Source organism: Jaculus jaculus, chromosome 14 (assembly GCF_020740685.1).
Source record: "Jaculus jaculus isolate mJacJac1 chromosome 14, mJacJac1.mat.Y.cur, whole genome shotgun sequence".
NCBI classification, from domain to species: domain Eukaryota; kingdom Metazoa; phylum Chordata; class Mammalia; order Rodentia; family Dipodidae; genus Jaculus; species Jaculus jaculus.
The window spans coordinates 17,393,005-17,402,719 of record NC_059115.1 but is presented as its reverse complement, the minus strand read 5'-3'; the positions used below and the strand labels follow the sequence as shown (position 1 = coordinate 17,402,719).

General features: G+C 42.7%; 1 pseudogene; it reads left to right on the top strand.

The window, feature by feature from the left end:
* The first annotated feature begins 8,106 nt into the window (after nucleotides 1-8,106).
* Nucleotides 8,107-8,693, top strand: LOC101599540 (annotated as a pseudogene).
* The last annotated feature ends 1,022 nt before the right edge of the window (nucleotides 8,694-9,715 follow it).

Genomic DNA, 9,715 nt, shown 5'->3' with positions numbered 1-9,715 from the left:
AGTCATTCCTAAGGAGCTACTACTGACCTTAATACACATACACACACAGTCTACAACACCCAGGAGAGGATAACTGAATTGCAATTTAAACCAAATCAAAAGAAAAGACTAGACTTTCAAAAGAGACAAAAATGCAGGTGTTAGTTGATTCTGAGTATAAATAAAGGACTATCATATTCTCTCAACTGTAAACAAAACATGTGTGAATATATTTCAGACAATTCTATTCATGTCTACTGTGTTCAACAGGATCTACAAAATCAGATTCAAGATATTTCAGGCACCAATACCTTTTATAAAATAAAAATATTTTTATTATTTAATTAATTTATTTACAGAGAGAGAGAGAAAGAGAGACAGTATTGGTGCTCCAGAGCCTCTAGCCACTGCAAACAAATTTCAGATGCATGTGCCATGTTGTGCATCTGGCTTTATGTGGGTACTGGCGTGTCAAATCTGTGTCATTAGGCTTTGCAGACAAATGCCTTAACTGCTGAGCCATCTCTCCAACCCACCAATACCTTTCTTTTTAAAAAAAAAAATATTTATTTATTTGCAAGCAGAGTGAGATAGACAGAAGAGAGACAGACAGAGAGAATAGGCATGCCATGGTCATTCTGTCACTGCAAATAAACTCCAGATCCATGTACCACTTTGTGCATCTGATTTATGTGGGTACTGGGGAATTGAACCCAGGTTGTTAGGCTTTGAAGACAATAACTTTAACCACTGAGTAATATCTCCAATATCTCCAGCCCTACCAATATGTTTGGACGACCAAATTTAACATTTTAGAGTCTTGGGTCTTCATAACAAAATGGGTTATATCTATTATAATCTTAAGAGTGATATTCGGATATTTTGTAATTCTATCTTGTCTTCCTTACAGTCAGTTCATCCTCAGAGGTCATACAGCAATCTATCTCCATCTTTCTACGCCCCCCAATTGTATTCTAGGGTCTGGAAGTCAGAAAGAGTGGAGGCCTTTAAAATTCCTTTCTGTACCACTTCAGCTGAAAGTAGCATCTAGACAGCCACTGCCCATCTCCTAAATGATTTTAGGATCTTAACCTTTTTTTTTGATTTTCAAGGTAGGGTTTCACTCTAGGCCAGGTTGACCTATAATTCACTATGTAGTCTCAGCATGGCCTCAAACTCAAGATCCACCTACCTCTGCCTCCTGAGCACAGGAATTAAAGGCATGCACCACCATGTCTGGCCCATTAGGCTCTTAACTCTTGAGGGGGTGGCTGTTATAGGTAAGTGGACACTATTAGGCATGGAGGTTATTGAAGGACAGACCCCACTCCTGCTTCCCTGGTGACATTAGGAAGGAAAGCACCACAATTAGTTGTCCTACTATAGGACTTAAAATGCCATATGAAAGGGAAAAGGTACTTCCTTCTCACCAGAGAAAATCTTCCTCTGGCCTTGGTGGAGATTAAGTCATCTTCTTTTTTTTTTTTTTTTTTGATTAATTATTTATTTATTTGAGAGAAACAGACACAGAGAAAAAGACAGAGGGAGAGAGAGAGAATGGGCACGCCAGGGCTTCCAGCCTCTGCAAACGAACTCCAGACGCGTGCGCCCCCTTGTGCATCTGGCTAACGTGGGACCTGGGGAACCGAGCCTCGAACCGGGGTCCTTAGGCTTCACAGGCAAGCGCTTAACCGCTAAGCCATCTCTCCAGCCCTAAGTCATCTTCTTTAGGAGTTAGTTTGATAGAGGCTATCAACCATGCACCTAGTCAAGTGCCCCTCCACCCTCACCTTAAGACGTGATAAAAAGGTGAGAAGAATGGTCGCCTTCTCATTGCTGGACAAAACACCAGACCAAAACCTTTATATAGGAGGAAGAGGTTTGTTTCAGCTTACAGTTTGAAGGGAAGCCTCAACATGGCAGAGAAAGCATAGCATAAGAAAGACAGGAGGGAAAGGAAGGAGTGTGGGTGAGCAAGCTTGAAAACACCCAGTAGGGCTCAACCAGTAAACCTCAAGATCCACCCCCAGGGATACACCTCCCTCAGCAAGGCTCCACATCCCAGATTGCCACTAGCTGGGGACCAAGGATTCCAAACACATGAACCTACGAGAGACATCTCATTCAAACTACATTCCTTAATGAGATAATGCACTATATCTCTCAGAAGCCCCTTCCCCCATGTGGTGGAGAGTTCAGAGAAAACACACCAAGACGCAGACCACGAACATACTGCTCCAACTCCCTCATATCCACCCATTTCATGGACCCTGCTAGACACCTTCATGAACACATGGGGATATCTGCTGATGAAGTCCAAGAATCCTGAAGGCAAATTTTTCACTTTCCCCTTACTTGACCATTTGGCCAGGTCATAGGTCTCTTCTATAGTCCCAAATTTTCCAACAAAAAGACTGTCCTCATTGTTCAATTTGTTCAGTATGTAATTAAGCCCACTGACATGATGTTTTAGAGAATTTTTTTCATGATATATGATCAGAGAGGAACCCTTCCATCAAGATTGGTGTTGAGGTGGATTTTAACCCTTTTATTTCCTATCTTATTCTTTATGGTTTGTAAATCAGTATTGAAATCTCTTAGACTACTGGGATCAATCTTGTGACTCATCTTTAAAATTATGTTAATTTAATATTTTCTTTAGATTTTTTGTGGGGGGGGGTTCAATGTAGTGTCTCAAAGCCAGGCTTACTTGAAATTCACTATGTAATATCAAGGTGACCTTGAACTCATGATGATCCTGCTAACCTCTGCCTTCCAAGGGTTGAAATTAAAGGTGTGTGCTACCATGTTCATTTTCATTTTCTTGTTACTAGTGTATATTCACTGTACAAAATAGTGGGTTCATTATGACATTCTCCTTCCCATTACCCTTTCTTGTCACCACTCATGCTGGTACCATATGCAAAGCAAACCATCTCTCTATACTTTAAAGTCGTACTTTTGTAAGACTAGATCACTTATATGAGGAAAAATATGATATTTGACTGTTGGAGTCTGGCTTATTTTGCTTAACATGGTGTAGCAGATAGTTTCAGGTCACTGAGGTGAACTTCCAAGCACAGTTATGAGAGGAAGGGATTTGTAGAAGCAGGGGTCATTCCATAATGGCAGAAGAAGCTGGCCTGCTTTCACGGATCCAAGCAGAGAGCAAAACCATGATCAAAAAAGCCAGCAAGCACACATCAGGAACTCCAGGCTGAACTGAAGCATTTGGCATGTCTTTGGTTGAAATTCAGATCCCCCCTAGGGCTGGACCCTAGGATCTACCTACAGTGACACCTTGTCAGGAGCTGCAGCTGCTCTTTGACCTTGGGAGCCAAAGGCGATCTCTAATCTCTTAATACAAAGGCCTTATTGATAAGGCACTTGATACTAAGGCATTGTTTAGTACAGACTAGGTGGAGTGGGTGTCAGATACAGAGGCATTAACATACGGCCCTGGTGAAGCTGACCTTAGGCACATAGGCATTGTCCAGAAAGTTTTATCTTCTGCATATAAGCTTGTGTCTGTCTGAATAAACCTGAGCCTTGATCAGAACTTGTCTTGGCTCCATTTCTTGTGTTCTTTTCTCAGATTCATTCCCACTCCCTCGTTCGAGGCCTGTTCCAACTTTTGTGCTGCAGGCCTGCACAACACCTCCTCCAGCCAGGTGGCTACATATCTAAATTACAACTTTAATAAACTGTATCTATTGGGGGGCATCCATCCAAACTACTACACATGGTAGTTTCCAGTTCTTTTTTTTTTCTGTTTTTTTTTTGTTGTTTGTTTGTTTTTGTTTTTCAAGGTAGGGTCTCACTCTGGCTCAGGCTGACCTGAAATTCACTCTGCAGTCTCAGAGTGAGCTCGAACTCTCAGCGATCCTCCTACCTCTGCCTCCCAAGTGCTGGGATTAAAGGCGTGCGCCACCACGCACGGCTAGTTTCCAGTTCTTTTAAAAAACTATCTATTTATTTGTTTCTTTGTTTTCAAAAAGAGAGATATAGAGCAGAGAGACAGAACAGGCTTGCCACTGCTTCTGCCAAGGAAATCCAGATGCATGTGCCATCTTGTACATTTGGCATTATGTGAGTGCTGAGGAATCAAATGTGGGTCATTAGGCTTTGCAGGCAACTGCATTAATTGCAGAGCCATGTCTCCAGCCCTGCAATCTCCAGTTCTAATTTCTTGCAAGTGACATATATTTTTCATAGCTAAAACTCCATTGCATTTATGTCCCACATTTTTATTTATTTAATGTCTTCATGGACACTCACTGTGATTTCATGGGTTTGAGCTTACGGATAGTGTTGTAATGATCATGAACTGCAGGTGTCTGTTGTGTACAACTTGGATTCTTTCAGGGATGTGTCTAGTAGTTGTCAAGGTAGATAAGACAGCTCTCCAGTCAGGTTTTTATTTTATTTATTTATTTTGGTTTTCCAAGGTATGGTCTCACTCTAGCCCAGGTTGACTTGGAATTCACTATGGAGTCTCAGAATGGCCTCGAACTCATGGTGATCCTCCTACCTCTGCCTTCTGAGTGCTGGGATTAAAGGCATGTGCCACCATGCCCAGCAGGTTTTTTTAACTTTTTTGAAGCAAGCCCAGAGAGAGAGAGATAGAGAGAATTGGTGCACCAGGGCCCCATCCACTGTAATTGAATTCCAGAGACATGTGCCACCTTGTGTGCATATGTGACGTTTTGCATGTGTTACCTTGTGCATCTGGCTTACATGGGATCTGTGGAGTCAAACATGGATGCTTAAGGCTTCTCAGGCAAGTGCTTTAACCACTAAGCCATCTCTATAGCCCTCAGACAGTTTTTTAAAAAACATTTTATTCATCTATTTCATTTATTCATTTGAGACAAAGAGAGAGAGGGAGAGAGAGATAGAGAGTGAGAATGGGCACACCAGGGCCTCAAGCCACTGCAAATGAACTCCAAATGCATGTGCCACCATGTGCATCTGGCTTATGTAGAACCTGTAGAATCGAACCTGGGTCGTTAGGCTTTGCAGGCATACATCTTAACAACTAAGTCATCTCTCCTGCCCCTCCAGTCAGTTTTATGAGGAATCTCCTTGGTGATTACCGTGTTCATTCAAGGTTCAGTCACTCCAATACCATCATACGTGTCCATTTCTTAATTCCTAATCTGCATTTTTTAATTTCCTATGTATAGCCATTGAGGCTGAGGTGAAATGGAATCAATACATACTTTCTGTTTGTTTGTTTTGAGGTAGGGACTCACTCTGTCCCAGGCTGGCCTGAAATTCACTTTGTATTTTCAGGGTGGCCTGGAACTCATGGCAATCCTTCTACATCTGCCTCCCAAGTGCTGACATTAAAGGCATATGTCACTATGCCCCAAAATATAGTTTTGATTTGCATTTCCAGTATTGGGTAAGAATGCTAAACTTTTTTTTCTTTCTTTTTTTATTTTGTGGTTCTTCTTTTAAAACTCATCTGTTCTTTTGTTCTTTTATTGTTTCAGTTGCATGTGTGTGTGCTTGTATATGTGCTTGTGTGTCTGTGTGTGTGTCTGTGTGTTTTTCTGTGTGTGTGTGTGTGTGTGTGTGTGTGTGTGTGTGTGTGTGTGGCAGGACAGGCCAGTGGGCCTGTGATTCTAGGTGGGCCTAAGCTGTTTCCTCAGGGTAGTAGGAGTCCATTTTGAATGAGAGAGGGGGCTAAAGAAAGAAAGAGGCAGAGAGAGAATGGGCACACCAGGACTTTAACCACTGCGAAGGAACTCCCAAACATGTGGTCCCACTTGTGTGCATGTGCGACACTGCACGTTTGTGTCACTGAATGTGGTTTACTTGGGACCTGGAGATTCCAACAGGAGGTCTTAGGCTTCACAAGCAAGTGCTTTAACCACTAAGCCACCTCTCCAGCCCTGCGTTTATTGTTTTTAATTTTTTTGTAAGCAGGGTCTCTCTATAGTTCAGCTTGACCCAGAACTCACTCTGTAACACTGGCTGGCTTTGAACTCAAAGTAATCCTCTTACTTCAGTCTCCCATGTGCTGGAATAAAAAGATATGAGCCACCACTCCATGCTTTAAAGGATTTATTTAAGTTTAATTTTTAGGCAAGGTTCAGATCTAGGCTGACCTTTAATTCACTGTGTAGTCTCAGGTCGGCCTTAAACTCATTGAGATCCTCCTACCTCTGCCTCCTGAGTGCTGGGATTAAAGGCATGTGCCACCATACCAGTTTACGTATATATACTTTTCAAGGTAGGGGCTCACTCCAGCCAAGGCAGCCCTGGAATTCACTATGTACTCTCAGGTTGGCCTTGAACTCACAGCAATCCTACCTCAGCTCCTGAGTACTTTGTCCCCCAGTTTTGATTCTGTGTTTTCCTTGGCAGAGCCCCTGGGGTTGTGGGCTTTTCTCTGCTGAGACACACCCGGGTGGAGTGCCTGTGTCCATGGGGTTCTCTCATGCTTTGAACTCTGGTTTCTAATGTTGTGCCAGGACTCCTGCTGCGGTGACCCTGCCTGGTGACTCTTTGTGGGTCGTGTCACTCCTGTAGAGAAAGAATGTATTTTGGTTGGTGTCCCCATGATGTCCCTGTGCTTACTTTGCTTTCCTGGCTGTCCTCTGCTTAGGTGGCTGGCTGAGTTCAGCCTGGTGCAGGACAGCACCTGTCTCCAGTGGCCCTTATCTATTCAGTCAGGTCTCCACATCTTGACTGGAAACACACCCACTGGGCTTGGGCCTCCCACTAAGTGTCTTCACATAGCCACATAGGCCCCCAAGGGCTGCTGTTGTCTTGGTCACTGGTTTTCTTTCCTCTTTCTTTTTTGAGATGAGTTGCTAGGGGGCCTAGGTGACCATAGAACTTGTGATCCTTTTCCCTCAGACACCTGAGTAGCTGGGAATATAGGTACACACCAACAAGCGCGCCGTTTTCTTCTCTTTGCCTCCTTTTCACTCTCCCTTTCTCTACCCCTTTCTCCTTTGTCCCATTCCACTTACTCCTCTTACACACCTTTGCTTTGCCCTTTCCTTGTTTCTCCTCGATACTGGGGATCTGACCCATGGCGTTGCTCATGGTAGACAAGTGTTTTCTATTGAGCTTCATCTCCTTTGTCTACTCTGTCTCCCTTTCCTCCCCCTTCCTGTTTTGTTTTGTTTTGTTTTCATTAACAACTTCTATACTTAAGACAACAAACCATGGTATTTCCCTCCCTTCTCCTCTCCCCCACTCCTCCCCTCCCCTCCCCCATTTTCTCCTTCATAACTCTACTCTCCATCATATCCCCTCCCTCTGTCCATTAGTCTCTCTTTTAATTTGATGTCATCATCTTTTTCTCCTATTATGAGGGTCTTGTGTGGGTATTCTAGGCACTGTGAGGTTTTGGATATGAAGTCCAAACTCTGTCTGGTCAGTTGTATGTAGGGAGTGGTACCCTTCCTTTGGCTCTTACATTCTTTCTGCCATGTCTTCTGCAATGGACCCTGAGCCTTGGAGGGTGTGAGATGTTTCAGTGCTGGACACTCCTTCATCCCTTTTTCTCAGCACTCTGCTGACTTTTGGGCCATCCCAGGGGTCATTGCCACTTGAATAAAGAACCAGATAATACCAATAATACTTTAATGACATTAAGTAAAATATATCATCACAATTGATTGTGACTGTTTCTTCTACATATTTACAAGAAAATATAAAGCATGCATGTGCTCACTTGGAACTTAGTTTGACAACACTGGCCATAAGGGCTTTTTTCAAATCTGGATGTGTATAAGTGACTTGAGGATCAGGTTCCATGCCATTATGGAATGTCCCTTGGATCTGCAAGCTTCAACAACTCTCTTTTCTTCATAATTGTGTCTGATCTGAAGGTTCATTCCAGCAACATGATGCTGACTACAACAATAGTGAATTCCAAGTCAGCCTGGACTAGAGCGAGGCCCCACCTCAAAAAACAAACAAAAAGTAAAAGTGAGCCATCTGAGTCCTTGAAGTGGAAGTGAAGATTGAGTGAGTGGTGGGGGAGATGAGGAGGAAGAAAAAAGTGATGGGAGTAGTAGAAGAGAAGGACAAAAAGAGGAAGTGAAGGGCTGAGAGTAGTGTGTCTGTCTTTGCTGACCTACTGGGTTTTCATCCACAGTGGACATGACTTTGGATGTGGACACAGCCCCTGATCATCTCATCATTTCTGATGACCTGAGGAAGGTCCACTGTGGCTCTGACAAACAGGAAAGGAAGCAATGTGCTCAGAGATTCCAGGTCTCAGTGTGCGTCCTGCGTTCCTCAAGGTTCACTTCCCACCGACATTACTGGGAAGTAGATGTGGGATCAAGCCGAGAATGGGATATAGGCGTTTGCAAAGAATCCATTGACCGCACAGAGCCAGTGGTCCTGGCGGAAGGACGAGGCTTCTGGACCGTGGGGCTGCGAAATGGAGAGGTCTATGCGGCCAGCACAGAGACCATGATTGCTCTGCTGGTGAACCCCTGGCTGGGCAGGCTCTGCTTGTGATCTTCTTTGATCTGTTGCTGAGGAACATTTCTTTCTATGATGTCAGCGATGCCTCCCACATCTTCACATTCACTGAATTTCCCCCCTCAGAGCCATTGCGCCTGTTCTTTGCTCCTGCAAATCCAACTCCTGATCATCAAGACCCCCTGGGGATCTGTCCTGTAGTGAAAATTGGCATTTTCCATCTTCAGGCTAATCCTAAACAGGGCAAATAATCCTTTGACCCCAAAAGTCACAAGCAATTGCTATGTGCTCATAAGCATGGCTCAGATTATTGGCTATTATTATTCTTGTTGTTATTTTTCCTGGTAAGGTCTTACTGGAGCCCAGGCTGACCTAGAATTTACTATGTAGTCGCAGACTGGCCTTCACAGTGATCTGCCTACCTCTGCCTTATTGCTGTGCCTTTTTACAATGATTTTTAATATCACATGGTAATTACACAGAATTACAGTTTTTATTGTGGTAATTTCATACATGCATACCATATATACATATGTGTATATCTATTTATCACATTCACTACTCCATTACCCTCTCTATTCCTCTTCCTTTCCCACCCATCTCCTTTAGCTAATAAATTTTGTACTTGGTACACAGAGACATTGTAAAAAGATACGGTGCATTTCATGAACACGAATTAGTTTGGGAAAACTATGTTTTGAACATAAAGTTTTTCATAGTCATTTTCTTTGTAACTTATGTCTATATATTTATATTCCCATTAATGTATCTTAGGCTTTTTAATGTATTCTGAACTTTGACATAAGCTTCCAATTTTGGTTTGTATTTTTATTTATTTATTTTTTTTTGAGGTAGGGTCTCACTCTAGCTCAGACTGACCTGGAATTCACTATGTAGTCTCAGGGTAGCCTCGAACTCACGGCGATCCTCCTACCTCTGCCTCCCAAGTGCTAGGATTAAAGGCATGCACCACCACGCCCAGCTTGTATTTTCTTTGATATCAATTTGTTGTGTGTAAATAAAAATCTAGATATAAATAATGTGAGTAAAAATCTAGACATGACCTAGCATGTTCATTGTTTTTCTAAGGAAATAAAACAGTAAATTTATATGTCTACATATGTTTTCACCCACAACTATGAAAAGTACACATTCATCACACATGCACATTGGTTATTCATTCCATGTAGACACACAGAGTGTGAACACAAGAGAAAATAACTCATTGCATTCGTTATTTTTGTCATTGTTGTGGCCAATTAAATTACAAGCATCTTCA